The sequence below is a fragment of the Rana temporaria genome, chromosome 5 (assembly GCF_905171775.1).
Source record: "Rana temporaria chromosome 5, aRanTem1.1, whole genome shotgun sequence".
Classification (NCBI taxonomy): domain Eukaryota; kingdom Metazoa; phylum Chordata; class Amphibia; order Anura; family Ranidae; genus Rana; species Rana temporaria.
In genome coordinates this window covers 229600868-229618021 of record NC_053493.1, presented here as the reverse complement: position 1 = coordinate 229618021, position 17154 = coordinate 229600868, and the positions used below count along the sequence as shown (strand labels likewise).

The following is a 17154-nucleotide window of genomic DNA, read 5'->3' as shown; positions in this document are numbered from 1 at the left end:
TTAGGCCACGGCCCCTTTATTGGGTTTAAAACATTTTAATTTTGAAATTAACTTTAACCTTTAAAACCAAACAGAACCGCTGTTAACCATTAACAGATCAACATGCTAAATCACTAGGAAGAAGCAGCAATATCTTATACCAACCAAATAACAGTTTACCAACCACTGTCCACCCACAAAGTGGGCGACATTACCCAAAAAGATTGACCTTCAATATCAATCAGAACTGTTGTTAACCAATAACAGACCAACATGCTTAGTCACTATGACTCAAGGAGCAATATCTTACACCAACCAAGTAACAGCGTACCAACCACTGTCCACCCACAATAAAGAGTGACTGCGACATATTCAACATATATTGCCAATGGATTCTATCAAACACCTTCTCTGTGTCCATGGATAACGGAAGTCTGGTTGTTTCAGCAAAGTGTATAATATTCAGTATTCTCCTAGTTTCACCAGAGGCCTGTCTCCCCCTAATGAAACCCATCTGGTCACACTGTGTCAACGTTGCAATAATGTCAGTTAGGAGTCTTGCTAATAGTTTGGCCTACACTTTGACGTCAGTGTTCAGAAGTGAAATTGGCCTGAAATTGGCTGGTGATGTAGGCTCTTTTCCAGGCTTAGGTATTGTAACTAAATAAGCCTTCAGCATCTCCTGGGGAAGCAAGGAAGTATACGTTGCCTTATGCCTCGTTTCCACTGAGCGGATCGGTTCGGTACGGTTCGGTACAGTACGCTATTTTGGGTGTTTCCATTATGAAAGCGTGCCATAAAAACCTAACCGTACCGCACCATTCAGGGTCCTGCTTCTGATGTGGGGCCATAGAAAATAGAATGGTACAATTAGGGCGGAGCTACTGGCGTCACACGGTACATTCCACTGATTGGTGGAAAGAAAACATCAATGCTGACGTCAAAGAAAAGCGCCAAACAATTACCACATCGCCTTTCAGTCCATATAAAGGAGAAGGATGCCAGAAAACAACAGCAGGGTCTGGTTATCTGAGGAACTATCTACTTTCCTATCAATATTTGGTGATAGCGCTATTCAGAGTGAGCTTGATGGATCAGTGAGAAATGAAAAGGTCTATAAAGATATTTCTCAGCGGATGGCAGCCGAGGGATTTGAACGGACATCGGGTCAGTGTAGGGCAAAGCTTTAAAAGCTTAAAGCACAATATAAAAAAATTAAGGACGCCAACAGCCGTAGTGGAAACTGTCCAACTGCTTGGAGGTGGTACGATGCCATGGACGCCATTTACGGTCATCGGCCAGCAAACCAAGGCAGGGAGGGAGGTCTGGACTCTGCAACTGTAATTCTCGAATCCATGGTAGACCCCTTTGGTAAGTTTTTTTTTTTTAAACTTGGCATAGGATATCGCTCTGCTAACCATTTGAAATAAAATATCTAACCATATGTTTATTTTTAGAAACAAAAAATATAATAAATATATACTGCGCTGATCCAAAGAATGTCAGAAAGTGGCAGCCAACACAAACAAAGGAATAAATTGTGTAAATAAGTGAAAAACAAAAGTGCAGCGCCAAACATAAAAATCTAACCATACATAGGTGTGGCTAGAACAATAAACACAAGTGTGGTGTGTCACACTTCAAGGTTAGTATGATAAACCGCTGGTGCGATATATCCAAATACACATCTGATATATCGCACCAGTGGTTTATCCTCCTAATCTTGAAGTGTGACACACCACACTTGTGTTTATTGTTCTAGCCACACCTATGTATGGTTAGATTTTTATGTTTGGCGCTGCACTTTTGTTTTTCACTTATTTTCAGAAACAGTTGATGGACTCTCCAATGATGCGTCAAACTTTTCAGATGATGGACCTTCAACGTCTTTCAGCAGCACCAGTAGTATTTCATCAAGCCAACCACAGAGTAGCCAACCACAGAGTAGCCAACCACAGAGTAGCCAACCACAGAGTACTCCCAATGCACCCCCGCGCAATGGTAAGACATGATGATGATAATAAATAAAATGTGCATTTTCTTAAAGTAAAATAGCAGTGGGGCAGATATGCAGGAGGTACAGTGGTGGAAGAGATGAGAAGGGGGGTTCAGCAGTTGGGACAGATGTGCAGGGGGTACAGTGGTGGAAGAGATGAGAAGGGGGGTTCAGCAGTTGGGGCAGATGTGCAGGGGGTACAGTGGTGGAAAAGATGAGAAGGGGGGTTCAGCAGTTGGGGCAGATGTGCAGGGGGTACAGTGGTGGAAGAGATGAGAAGGGGGGTTCAGCAGTTGGGGCAGATGTGCAGGGGGTACAGTGGTGGAAGAGATGAGAAGGGGGGTTCAGCAGTGGGGGAGATGTGCAGGAGGTACAGTGGTGGAAGAGACGAGAAGGGGGGTTCAGCAGTGGGACAGAAGATCAGTGCTGTGTATTGGTGTACCAGATGAGCTAGGGGAACAGAGGTGGGGCAGTCAATCAGTGTGTTACAGTCTAGTGGGGCAGATGAGAAAGGGGCTTACAGTATTGGTTTGACAGATTTGACCAAAAACAATATTTTGGTCTTTTGTATATTACAGGTGAAAGGAGACGGTTGCAGTTGGATCTGTGCACAGTCATGGAGGATATGCGGGCAGCAGAAGAAAGGCAGCTGGAAAGAATGGATAACCTTTCTGAGAGGCGGTTTCAAGCACTACGTCAGGATGCACAGGAAGCTATGCGCCAGGAGGCAGAAATTGCCCGGAAGCAGATGGAGCAGTTGGCTACTTTCAACCAGGCCTTCCTCGGTGTCCTTGGTCAGCTTGTTCATGTGCTTGGAGCCAATCGTCAACCCAGGTCATCACCCAGACAGTAGTGCCTTTCATGCAGCACAGGACCTGCACCCATGTTTACGTTTAAAACAATTTAATTAAAGGGGGTTTTAAAGGTTAGATTTAATTTTCTAAATAGGCTCCTTTAAGCCAGCACCGATCACACAAGATTGGATACATGTCTGTCCGTCTGTGTGTGTGTGTCTGCTGGAAGGGGGATCAGGAGCTGGTGGGCAGGATCCTCCTTGCTGCACATGGCTTTCTTTGTACTGCTGCTCTGATTCCCTTCTGCCTCCTTTGCATTATCACCCCCCCTTGGACAGTGCAGCCGGGATTTCAGCAAAAGGCACCCCCGATCGCTTAATTTCTTCTCATTTTTACTTGTGTAGATGTAATTGTGAATATACTTGGCATTGTTGGTTCACCTTTTCCTTACATTTCCTTTCTAAATGTTTGCGCTGTGTTTAGTCAGTCAGAACAGCTTACTAAACAGATTACTGAGGAAGAAGAGGAAGTGAGAAATTCAGACAAAGAAAACAAAAAAAAACATTTAGAAGCGAAATCGAAGAAAAAGGAAAAACCAACAATGCACTAGCATTTTATTAAACATATAGGAAAAAGTATTTAAACATTCACGGTAAGAACTTAAACATTAAGGTGCCGCATCAGAGCCTGACGTATTTCACTGCACTCTTCTTCCATATCCTGTGCTGCTATTACTGGTACTGGCTCTTCTGAAGATGTATTCCAATCCTGGTCAAAGTCTTCTCCATGACTTTCACAAAGATTATGAAGAGCACAGCAAGTTAGTACCATGGATTTGGTAAGTTTTATGTCACTGTCATTCCTCTTCATAAGACACCTCCATCTACCCTTTAGGCCTCGTACACACGGACGGACTGTCCGATGAAAACTGTCCGCCGGACCGTTTTCATCGGACATGTCCGCTGCCGGATTTTGGTCTGATGGTTGTACACACCATCAAACCAAAATCCCCGCGGACAGGATACGCGGTGACGTGGTCGCGCCGTCGCCGCAACGATGACGAGGCAACGTGCGCGACCCTGGAAGGTCAATGCTTCCACGCATGCGTCAAATCACTTCGACTCATGCGAGGGCTTTCGGCCGAGCGGACATGTCCGGTAAGTCGTACAGACAAGCGAACATGTCCGACGGACAGGCTTCCAGTGGACATTTTCCACTACGACACGTGCCCTGGATGTTTTCTTGTTGTAGGTTTGCTGCTCTGTTGTTAGGCGGCCATTGTCAGGAAATGGTTTCAGGAGCCAATTGTGTAAAGAGTAGGCAGAGTCCCCAAGCACATAATTGCCAACATTCACCCCACAAATGTTCTTAGTGCAAAGAGGGTACAGGCCTCCCTGGCCAACCCAATCCCAAAATGTTGACAATCGGAGAACCCGAGCACCATGCAAACTCCCAGGCTTTCCTACATTCACATTCCAGAATAGCCCCTTGCCATCCACTACTCCCTGGAGGATGATGGAATGCAGGTCTTTTCTGTTAAAGTAGTCTGAGTGGTATTCTTGTGGTGCTATTATTGGTATGTGTGAGCCATCAATAGCACCAACACACTGTGGAAGGCCCCACCCTGTCCGGAAAATGCACAATTTCAGGAGCTAGCAATGTGCACACAGCCTTACAGAAGTCCTGCACACACCATCACACTGATGATTTGCTGACACCAAAAAAATTACCTATACTTCTGTATTCACTGTTGGTAGCCAGCTTCCACAGTGCAATGGCAACTCTGTTCCTCACAGGCAAACTGGCTCTGAAGTTGGTGTTTTTCTTTTCCATCGCTGGACGTAGCTTGGCACAAAGGAATGAGAAGGTTTCCTCTGATATCCTTAAATTCTGCACCCACTGTGTGTGTGTGAATCCTGGGACGGTCACATTCCACCACTCATTGGCACGGGGGAAAGCCCAAATCACTGGTCGGCGGCGCTGCTTTGCCAAAAGGAGAAGCATCTGAAAAAACAAAAACAAATGGTAACATATCACAAAAAATAAAACATCATTCAAGTCAGTGTGTATGTCAGGTTGGTAGGTCAGTGTGTGTGTGTCATATTGGTGGGTCAGTGTGTGTGTGTGTGTGTGTGTGTCAGATTGGTGGGTCAGTGTGTGTGTGTGTCAGATTGGTGGGTCAGTGTGTGTGTGTGTGTGTGTCAGATTGGTGGGTCAGTGTGTGTGTGTGTGTGTGTCAGATTGGTGGGTCAGTGTGTGTGTATGTGTCAGATTGGTGGGTCAGTGTATGTGTGTGTGTGTGTGTGTCTCAGATTGGTGGGTCAGTCTGTGTGTGTATCAGATTGGTGGGTCAATGTGTGTGTATCAGATTGGTGGGTCAGTGTGTGTGTGTGTGTCAGTTGGTGGGTCAGTGTGTGTATGTGTGTTTTAGGTAAGTCTGTCAGTTGTGCTTACCCTATAGCGCTGCCGTCTTTGTCTTAGCATGCACAAATGTGTACTTCTCCTCCCGGCTACACATCCAAGCTAAAAGTTTTTGTTTCTTTTCTGCTGTATTTCTCATTGCCGTTTGCAACCTTCTCTCATACAGTGCGGCATGTATTTTGCCTATAAAGAACCAAAAGGCAAGTAGAGTAAAGACGAGCTGCTGAATGACCTCCATTGTTGTTGCTGTTGTTTGGCTGACACTGAGTGATGCTGCATCACGTTTCTCGTCGCACTAGTGTGACATCATGAGAGGCATTTTTTCTAAAACCTGTATGGTCCCTGGCAGTCCGACTTGCAGTGGAAATGCGAACCAGAATAGACCGGACCATTCTAACCCGTTCCATACTAAACGTCCCGAACCGATCCGCTCAGTGGAAATGAGGCATTAGTGAAGACTGTGGTTAAGTGAGAGGATATAACTGTTCTATAACCGATCTTATACCTTTGGATAAGCCATCTGGGCCAGGTGACTTTCCAGTGGGTAAGAACGCTATAACTCTTTCCACCACAATAGAGTTAAAGGGGAGTTCAACTGTTAAAGTTGTGGCCCAAATAGTGTAGGAAGGTTTAAATTTTTCAGAAAATCATGTATGTCGTCAGTGGTAGGTTGTGACGTTTGTGTATCATTTTTAAGCTTATATAATGCACTGTAATAATCAGCAAATTGGTTGGCAATTTCTTGCGGATTGACAAATTTGTGTTTGAGAGTGAGGCCCCATACACACCATAGAATCTATCCGCAGATAAATCCCATCAAATGGGTTTCTGCGGATAGATCCTATGGTGTGTACACTCCGTCGGATATTTATCCGCGGATAAATCTCCCCTGGGATGGATTTCCAGCAGATGGATATTTGCTGACATGCTCAACAAATCCATCTGCTGGAATCCATTCCAACGGATGGATCCGCTCGTCTGTACAGACTTACCGGATCCATCCGTCCAAAGGGATTCCCCGCACGCGTCGTAATGATTTGACGCATGCGTGGAATTCCTTATATGACAGCGTCGCGCCCGTCGCCGCGTCATAATAGCGGCGACGGCGCGACACGTCATCGGCAGAGGATTTCAGCGCGGATTTCAATGCGATGGTGTGTACACGCCATCGCATAGAAATCTTCTGAAATCCTCGAGAGGATTTATCCGCGGATACGGTCCGCTGGACCGTATCTGCGGATAAATCCTCTCGTGTGTATGGGGCCTAAGATGGAACAAGTGTGCAAATCTAGCCTTGGCTCATACTGATTTTATTTTATGTTGGCCATGTATGTGCCTGCTTTGTTTGCATTTGCATACGATTGAGCTTTACGTGATGCAAATGTTTGTCATATTGGTGAATTAGTAACACTCTCAAATCTTCCCTGAGTCTGACATGGGTATTTGAGGTGGCTAGTGTAGGTTTGGGATTGTTTTGAGACTCTAGGTTTTGTATTTTGGCCATAAGGTTGTGAAGTTGAAGGTTATAGTGTTTTTTTTTTTGTTTTTTTTTTTGAGTCCTTGCTGAATTATGATTCCCGTAATGAAAGCCTTATGGGCATTTCATAGGGTGTAATGATCATCAATGGATGCAGTGTTGGAGTGAAAGAAGTTTTGGAGATACTGTTGCAATGCCAGATGGGACAAAGGGGAGACATATACTTCTTCAATTACTATAGAAATGGCAGCATGATCTGACCAAGTAATATCATATATGCTGGAAAAAGATACTCTTTGCAATAACCATTTATCTGTGATGAACATAACTATACGTGAGTTTGCGTGGTGCATGGAAAAGAAAAAGGTGTAGTCTCTTTCTCTCGCTTGCTGGTATCTCCAGCCTATCTGTCACACCCAACAGTCCTCTCAAGCTCTATAAGATAGTTTCAAAGCAGCAGGTGTAACAACGAAGGAGCCTCATTAAGAGATTTTCCAAACAAATTTCCGACCTGTACATCCTGAATTGGATAGACAGAATTACATTTCTCTCTCTCATACCTCATACACAGGTTCTGTGTTGTTGGTGCAGAGCTTTATGGACCTTTACATCTTTTTGCAGCCATTCGCTTCAAGCTGCCCCCACACTGGTAGAAAGGTTGTTGTTCTTGGAGCCCAGCAAGAGCTTGTCCTCCCATGACAGTGTCCAAGCTTTCATACACTCAAAGCATAATTTTTCATCATCAACAGCCACACGGCGCAACCTAGTTATAATAATTGTTGCTAAATTCAAATGCCCCTTACATCTGGCACTTCATGTTGCCTTTTACATGTGATCACATCCTGAAATAGGCTATATTTCTACCCCTGCCATTTAGCAATTCCAGATGGGGGTTGAAAACCTCCACTTTTATGTACTAGTTGTCATTATATATACAAATAAATAACCCCTTTACAGTACAAAACAATCCATAATTTCCTTATATTTACTTAATAAACCTTTAACCACTTGCTGGCCGGCTCACACCGATATACGTCCGGAGAATGGTACGGGTGCGCAAAACCACGTGCCTGTACGTGACTCTGTCATTGGCGGTTAGTGGGCACGTGCACGCCACCACTTTCTGGAATCAGAACAGGGAGATTCCAGGGAGACAGGGAGATTCCTATGTAAACAAGGCATGTCCCTGTTCTGCTTAGCAACATGACAGGGATCTACTGCTTCCTAGACTGGGACAGATAGGACTCACACCGGGCATGCGTGGTAGCGCGTGCTCATGCGCATGTGCACACCCCCACCAATCCTGGCGCACGGCGCCCTATTTAAAGGTGAATCTGCTGAGTGACAGTGCTGGGTTGTCTTCAGCTAGTACACGTGTTCCTGCTGTCTGTGATTGGATTGACCTGCTCCTGAAGTGGAGCACCTGTTTTGTTTACATCTGCACAAGTATTTTTATTAGAGACTTCTTAATTGGATTTATTTGCTGTTTATATAATTACTTAACCGTAATGTTATTTTGTATTGCTATAGCATGTCTATTATGGTCATGCATTATATTTTGTCTATCAAGGTTGAGAGCAGTGCAGTTTATCTATGAAATTATATTTTAATAGTCAGATAAAGACTAAAAGAAAAGTAAACCAAAATAACCATATTTGTCTAGAAAGTGCTACAATAGATTTTGTCCAGTGTCAAGTTGCTAGGCATGTCTATTTCCTATAATGCCTCTCATCTCAGAGTGTCCTGAAGGGATCTTAGAAGACAAAATATTCATTAGTGTTGTTGTTAATCTGTACAGTTGTGGCGTTAGCTTACAAAACCTCTTATTTGTCTGTTCTAACACTGAGGGAAGATGTTGGAAATTCTTTCTCAAGAGACTTAGGTTAAAATCTGGTCACGCATGCTGTAAGTGTACTTTTCTTATAAGGTGTCCTTTCTATCAACCTCTTCTCTTGGAGAACAATAAAATGTCTTAGTAAATTGAATCATGCCCCCTGCATAGCTTGTGCAGCAATAGAAGATTTTTTATGTATATGACAGTCATTCAGTGAGACTCTTGGGGAAAATCTACAGTACAGTTCAATGAGTGATACAGACATTTAAACATAGAATGCATTAATAGTGTGGGATGCAGACTCAAAATACTAAAGCTAATTCTACAGAGTTCGGTTTTAACGAAAAACGCAGTACATGAATTACAGATTATATAACTGGCTATAAATGAAAACGTTACAGATTTGTTTATATCAGTTACTTAACATTTTCTGTTTATTTGACCTGTTAACGCAGGGCAATATTCAGAAGAAATGTTTAATTAACATCAGTAATTAGTATTACAAAAGATTGTGCCTTAAAGGATGGGGAAGGCATGAGAGGAGGTCCAGGAAGAAATCTGCTCTTCACCCTGCAATTATCACTCCTCTCAGCAGAGCCCTTGTACATCTCATTAGCATCACAGTTGGATAGAGTCACTGCAAACAGCTAGCAGGTGTCTAACTGCCACACTTATGGGGTAATCCTTACAAGAGGGGTCATGATCTCTGAATAATTTTGAAAGTAAGCCAAGAACATACAGTACCTTTTTTTTTTATTGAAAACAGAAACATACTAAGAAAACAAAGGCTGTATATAGATAGGAGCTGTCACCAACATAGTCTTTGTGTAAAAAAAACAAACAAAAAAACTACTTGTTTTTCTTCCCTACATTTATAAAATATGACAGCCAATGCTGAAAAGCCAAGTATCCTTTTTGATACATATAAATTGCTAATCTCATTACTTCCTGAGATAGGAAGGATACCTAATCTGCAAAATATGAACAGGCCTTAAACCTGTTGTGGTCAAATTCAGCAGCATCCTAATGCCTTAGTTAAAGTGGAGGTTCACCCTCAAAAACATTTCTGACATCACATGGAGTCGAGCCTTCCTACCGACAGAATGCCAGTGTTTTTTTTTTCTCAGCACATACCTCGTTATCATGATTTTCACCCCCCGGCAATCCCGCGGGACTGGGTGTTCCCAAGCACTGCCTGTGATTGACAGGCTTCCGAACGGCGCATACTGCGCGTCACAGGTTGCCGGAAAAACCCGAACATCGGTGCGGCTCTATAAGGCGCTTGCGCACCGACGTTCGGGTTCTGTCGGCAACCTGTGACGCGCAGTATGCGCCGTTCGGAAGCCTGTCAATCACAGGCAGTGCTTGGGAACGCTCCAGTCCGGCGGGATTTCCGGGGGGTGAAAATCGTGATAACGAGGTAAGTGCTGAGAAAAAAAAAAAAACACTGGCATTCTGTCGGTAGGATGGCTCGACTCCATGTGATGTCAGAATTTTTTTTGAGGGAGAACCTCCACTTTAACTTTACTATAACCCCATGACCAATTTGTATTCTAAAACACTGGTAAATCTTGGGCAAAAGGGGGGTGGGGGTGGATCTCTATTAATTCCCAGTAGTGGACCCATATCCACCAGTTTGCAGGGGCCAGTGTATATGTTGGGATTGGTGGACTCAAGGGAACACAAGAAAATGTGACTTGGATGCGTAGCTGAAAGATAAGTATAATATGGTAAATTCTGGCCCTATACGAGGATCAAGGAGAATGGATGGGCCAGGGACAGAGAAAGGGCTGATATAAGGAGAAATGCAAATCACAAAAAAGAGTAAAGCAGGTTACACACTTTACAATATGATTTTACAGTTTCATCTGGGTTTAAAATTAGCTATGTAATGTAAAGGTATTTAACTGATTTTAGAGAGTAACATATGCCACCAACTTAAAGTGGCACTAAGTGTAGAATATGTGTATGCGAATCTGCACAGTGAACCTACAATGCTAGTGGAGAAGACAAATAGGTGGAAACTGGCATTCTAAAATGAAATTTTAAGCAGATGCCTCTACATAATTAATCCACCTAAGTGGAGTAAATGAGTAAATTGATTAAAGGTGTAGGAGTGGCACTAGTTATAATTCATGAACTTTAAATAGCTCTGTCATAAAGTGCTCCAGATGACGTCAGCAGACGAAACCGGTAGAGCAAATAGACAGAATGTCACAACACTTCCGAATTTCATTTCATTTGTCAGCATGATATGCCTTATTGATTTGGCTCAAATGTGAGTACCCATTTTTAGTTTTAACAAATAAAAGGTTTTACATGTTATTACACTATTTGGGATTCCTTTCTGCATATGGGCTAATAATAGAAGCATTACCAGGAGTACAGTGAGACGAGATATCGCCAGAGTGCCGCACAGTGGCACACACTGTGACTGCTTCTCACTCCAAGAGTGGTGAACATCTGGTGTGTGCGGGCTTTACAAGGGCACGGATTGCTGTGGTCACCATTTTGGAATGCATTAACGGTTGCATCACCAGGCCCTGAGCACTTATTTAAATATTCAGGACTTGAGACAACAAGATACATCGATTCACACATATGGACTTTCTAATTGTCTAATCCTCATTTATTGCACGTTTGTCATTGTACCTTATTAAAAACTTAGAGGATTTGTTTGCACACAGTGGCCCAGATTCAAGTAGAATTGCGCGATATTTGCGGGGGAGCAGGGCAACGATTTTGCCTTGCGCCCCCGCAAATTTTTTGCGCTGCCCTCGATTCACGGAGCAGTAGCTCCGTGAATTGCGAGGGCGTGCCGGCAAATTTGCCCGGCGTAAGCGCTCGCAAGTTAAATGATCCCGCCGGGGGCGGGAATCATTTAAATTAGGCGCGCTCCCGCGCCGAGCGTACAGCGCATACTCCGTCGGGAAACTTTCCCGACGTGCATTGCGGCAAATGATGTCGCAAGGACGTCATTTGCTTCTAAGTGAACGTGAATGGCGTCCAGCGCCATTCACGTTTCACTTACGCAAACGCTGTGAAAGAAGGGGCAGCCGTGCGCTAAAAGTAGCCATACGGAAACTCCGTACCTGGCTTGCGCGGGGGCCCGCGCAAGCTTGTGAATCAGTGGTAGTATGCAATTTGCATACTATACGCTGACCACAATGGGAGCGCCCCCTAGCGGCCCCCGCAAGAATGCAGCCTAAAATCTGCGAGGCATAAGAGCCTTATGCCGCGCAGATTTTAGCCTGCAGTCGGTGTAACGAGGTTCCTGAATCAGGAGCACTCGTTACACCGGAGCAAGTAAGCACTTGCGCTGCGTAACCTATGGTTGCGCGGGCGCAAGTGCTTCTTGAATCTGGGCCAGTGTTCTCAATCTTATTCAATCATATTTATTATTATTTTTTTGCTAATTTGCACATTATCCTTTCCAGGACTGCAGACTCACACAGGGACCATTGCACTTTGCAGAGGCACTAACATTGTGTTGTATGTTTAGTTGGTATTTATTAGTATTTATTTACATTCACTATTACACTTTATGACAGAGCTATACCAGAAGAATCAAAGATAATCTTCTGGTCAAAATATAATTGATGGGGACAGAATTTAAAAGATGGGTAAAGGGGGAAGTAGACAGTTGCTAAAACCCCCTACAAATGCAAATGAAATGGCACAACATGTGTGGATCTGACACTGTTGTGAACTTCTGATCATAAGTCTGACTAGAAAAGCCTAGAATTCAGGTGAAGCAGCGGATGATAAAAACTGTTGTAATATACACAGTCACCTCTGAGTGCTTACACTTTATTCTTGTCATCAGCTTTTGGTATTACTAAAGTGACAGAGGGCTTCATTCACTAAAGCAGATTGCACGTGGTTTTTAGGTCATCTGGCAGATTTTCCCAAAAATCTTATGTAATGCTAAAAATGTCAATTCACTATCACCTTATGTGATATTTACTATTTACCTCAAAATACAAAAATCCTCTTGCTCCTTTCCAGAGTGGTATTTTCCTCTTTAAAATGTGTGGTAAAATAGCTCATAGCATTTAACTTTTTTTGTTTTGTTTTTTAATTCACAAAAAAATGCTAAAATAAGGCATGCAGTATTTTATCAAAATATGTGGTATTTATCTAATGAAACTATTCAGTATTTTATCTCATGCAATATCCAGTAGAATGGATACAGTGGGAAGGATTAGAACCCCTGTCAGTTTGTTTTTGCTAATAGAGATAGAAGGTAAAATGGTTTTAACTGTAGAAATACTGTATGCAACTCACTAAGTCAGTGCGGTCCTTTCAGCATATGTATTAATATAAAAGAAAAAGGGGACTAGACTACTTTCACAGGAAACACATGGGGGTTAATTTACTAAAGGGAAATCCACTCTGCACTACAAGTCCTCTTGAAAGTGCACTTGTTAAGTGCAATAGCTGTAGATCGCTGTAGATCTGAGGGGAAGATCTGAAATTAGGGTAAGCTCTGGTGATTTTATCATCCAATTATGTTCAAGCAAAAATGCTGTATTTATTTTTCTTACAAGTCCCTCTCAGATCTACAGCGACTGCACTTGAAAGCATGTGTCGACTTGATTCTGAGCATGCACGGGTTTGGAACCAATGCTTTTGCGTACTAACCATCGGTTTTGACCGATCGGTTAGGCGTCCATCGGTCAAATTTTAAAGCAAGTTCTATTTTTTTTTTACCGAAGGATAACTGACTGATGGCGCCCACACACTGTCAGTTTGGACTGATGAAACGGACCTTCAGTCCGTTTTCATCAGTTTGGACTGATCGTGTGTACAGAGCCTAAGTGAAATTAAAGCGGTTGTTACTTTCAAACACCTTTCACTGGCAGCCTGTCAGGAATAAGTATGGAGATCGAGATTCTAAGAGGGCTCCCCTTGCGTCTGAGTGCAGCGTGACCCTGGAGTTGGGAACAGGGAGCGCGGTGCCCACAGAAGCATGGTTGGCCAGGTGCTTGCTTGCAGTATGATGAGCTCAGCCACTAAGGGATGGCTGAGGCAGGCATAACTAAGCTTGTTGTATTCAGATGAACGGAGATACCAGAAGCCAGGTCGGGGGTCAAACACAGGTAGGTCAGTCCAGAGCATATACTGGGCAAGCCAACATCATACGCGAGCAGGGTCCAGGTACAAGCCGAGGGTCATGCCGGGTGGTCAGGAAGCAGAAGCAGAGTCCAGAATCAGACCACGGGTCAAACACTGGGGATCAGGAAATTAGGTCATGGAAAGCCGGGTCACAACGGATAACCATGGATCAGGAGACAAGGTCAAGGTACACAGGAGACTGAAGAGATAATCCAGCAATGAGCAGCTCCAGCAGAAGGCCTAAATAGACCAGGAAGTTAGTCATGTGATCTGTTCAGATTACAAGGAGGAAGTACCACCCACCTTAGTCATGCTGTGCACCATGGCAGCCATGATTGTCTTGGGTGGAATTGCCAGTCCTTCGGCCATTTCCCTGACACAGCCCCTCTGTTTTATCCAGAGATAATGCACTGTATAAGTGTTTTTTATAATAGAAGCCTCTAAATACTTTTTTTTGCAGCTACATTAAGGCCGGTCATGTGACTCCCTGCTGCTCTGCTACTCCAATCCAGGGTTACAAGGGACTGAGATATCCCTCTGACATCAGCCGGGGAGGTCATGGGGCCGCTTGTCCCCTCCCACTGTAGTCCTAGATCGGTATAGCAGAGCAGTCAGGAGTCACGTGACCGACCTGAATGTAGCTGCAAAAAAGGAATTTAGGGGCTTTGTTTATAAAGAACACTTACACAATGCGTTATTCCTGGATAAAACAGAGGGACTGACAGTGACATATATTAAACTTTTTTTAACTACTAAGAGTGTCAGGAGGGGGGTGCGGATGGGACACAGACACCGAGCTGACAGGCAGTGAGGGAGGAGGGAGAGGAGGACAGAGGGAAGCTGCGTATGATGGAGGCACACAAACTGGCCATGGTAGTCAGGGCTTAGCAGCCAGCCATGAATATCGTAATTGGAACACATGAAATGGCAGGATCAGCCAGGTTTTTTACAGCTTAGAGAGGAGTAGGTTCAACAGCAAAAGCACTGTGCTGTTTAACCTGCTATAAGGGAAAAGGAGGTCATTTTCTTTTTTAGGGTTTTTAGGAATGTTTATCCATATTAATAGCTGAGCCCATTAGTAACATTTTTTGAAAATGAGATCATTGGAAGATAACTCTTGACCTAATTTTACAAATACAGGGCCAAATTCTCAAAAAGCTGTGCAAATTTAGTATTACCTAACTTATGTCACTTAAGTTACGGCGCCCTAAGTTGGTGTCGTAAGTGCCGTATCCTCAGCACATTTGCGCACAAAATTGCGCCATCCTTAACCTAAATTCCAAGGCGTAAGGCGTGGTTATGGCAAGTGGGAATGAAGTGGGCGTGCTTCATTGTAATGAGCCGTGACCCCATGCAAATGAAGGGCCGGCCGTACTGCACATGCGCGCACGAATCTGGACCTCACTGGGCATGTGCAGAACTTTGCTCATCGCAATCAGTGAGATAGGTAAAAGGCCAAGCGTACTTAGTTTGAGGATCGCCCTGTGTCTAAATAGCCCCAGTCAAACACACTTCCCTTGCAAAAGTATTTCCCTGTGTTCCCTTCCTAAAGCAAGTTGCTTCTGCTTTGAACGTTTGTCAGTGTTTGTTGGTAAGATTTGTTTGTGAGAAAAGTTGTTGAGGAGTTGGAGAGTCTAGTTGGTGTTTGTTTTTGATAATTTGTTATTTGTTTTGATTGTTTGCCTGTTTGTTTTTGATAAGTGTTTCTTTTTTGGTGTGTGATTGTTTTTTGTTTCCCCTTTTTGCCTGTTTGTTTTTGATAAGTGTTTCTTTTTTGGTGTGTGATTGTTTTTTGTTTCCCTTTTTTGCCTGTTTGTTTTTGATAAGTGTTTCTTTTTTGGTGTGTGATTGTTTTTTGTTTCCCTTTTTTGCCTGTTTGTTTTTGAATTTATAGTAGCTGTCTGTTTGTGTTTTTTTTTTGCTTGTTTTTTTTTTCTTTGTTGTGTGTGTATTGTTGATTGTTTTTTGGGTGAGTTTCCTGTTGTTGGGTGGTGTCTGTGATGGCCACCAAGCGCAGGAAGATAAATTTTACAGTGGCAGAGAAGCATATTCTTGCTCAGGGCGTCATAAAATATGGGCGTTTTCTCCATGGCCCTGAGAGCCACAACACCACCCCGGCCAGGAGGAAGGAGATCCTTAAAAAGATCACCGATCGGATCAATGCGGCGGGGGGGGGGAGACCAGGACCATCGCTGGAGTTAAAAAAAAAATCAACGATTTGAAGAGCGTGTCCCGGAACAAGCTGGCAACGCTGCATGCCCATACCAGGGGCACTGGAGGAGGGGGACCCTGCCCAGTCAGGATGAGTGAGGAGGAATGGGCAGTGGCCCAGTGTTTCCACCCACATCAGGTGGTGGGCCTGCCTGGCTTTGACTCTGATCCTCCTGTGAGGACAGGTAATTTTTGTTTATTTTCTAAAAATGGAGGGTTGCCATCACTTTATGTAGAGGTGTCAGGGCATGGGAGCGTCTGGTTGGGGTGATAAGATCCTCCTGAAGTAGTTGGGTGATCTCCAGGATGGCTTCCCTATCAAACCTGTAGTTGCCATACACCTCATAATCTGGCATTTGAAACAGATCACGCCGTGGCCGATAAACTCTCTCCTGTGCCCTCATCCTCCTCCTCTGTGCCCTCCTCCTCCTTTGTGCCTGTAAGGTGGCAAGTGCCGTCAGAATCATTGATGCCCCAGGCATTTTTCCAGACAGATCCTTCACAACTATAGCTCTAGTCACTACCTTCAGCAAACCCTTCCACGGCATGTGTAAAATTAGGGCTGCTTTTATAATGTGGAAATTTACACAGGGAAACTAACAGGTGCGCACAGGGCGGAAAATACGCCGCACACACTTAATTTTGAGAATCGCCCTAACTCCCTCATTTGCATCTTTGCCTATCAAAAACAGCGGCGAGATTAGCGTAATTTGCGCCCGGGGATGCGCAGGTGTAACTATTTTAGGTAGGACTGAAAATCCGGAAATCTAGGCTTAACTCGTTTTGAAGATCGGGCGCAAAGATACGCGCCGTGTAAATTTAGAAAACTTTAGTTAAGTCCGCGTATCTCTTTTGAGAATTTGGCACAATGCTTCTAATACTTTCACACTAATATAATACCATGTTTGAAACTTTTTCATAATAATCTATATATATGCATACATGGGTTTACATAATGTTAACTAATACAGATACATTGTTAAGATATTTGAAAGAAAAACATTATTTAAAATACTTAAAACAATAGGACTTAAGCCTTCGTGTTTCTGTAGCTTATTCTGAAATACAACTCTTTTAATTATACCGTCTGTAGAAATCCCCCCTTATCTATAAGTGTCAAAGACCAATAGATATATAACCTGGGATACTGGTATATTTTACTAAGTGTTCAAACCTTTGAATTTATGGTCTGGGATAAAGGTACAGATAAGACATTCACAGCCTCTTAATAAGACAGAAAAAAAAACACTTCTTTAGAGACAGGGAATTTGGTTTAGCCTCTTAGAGAGAAAATGGCCCCTCTCATGTCCACATGTCCATTTGA

The 17154-nt window shown here is 43.6% G+C and overlaps 1 pseudogene; it reads left to right on the top strand.

Annotated features, from left to right (window-relative positions):
* Window positions 1-977: 977 nt before the first annotated feature.
* The window catches only part of LOC120941202, a 56168-nt pseudogene continuing 39991 nt past the window's right edge, over window positions 978-17154 (top strand).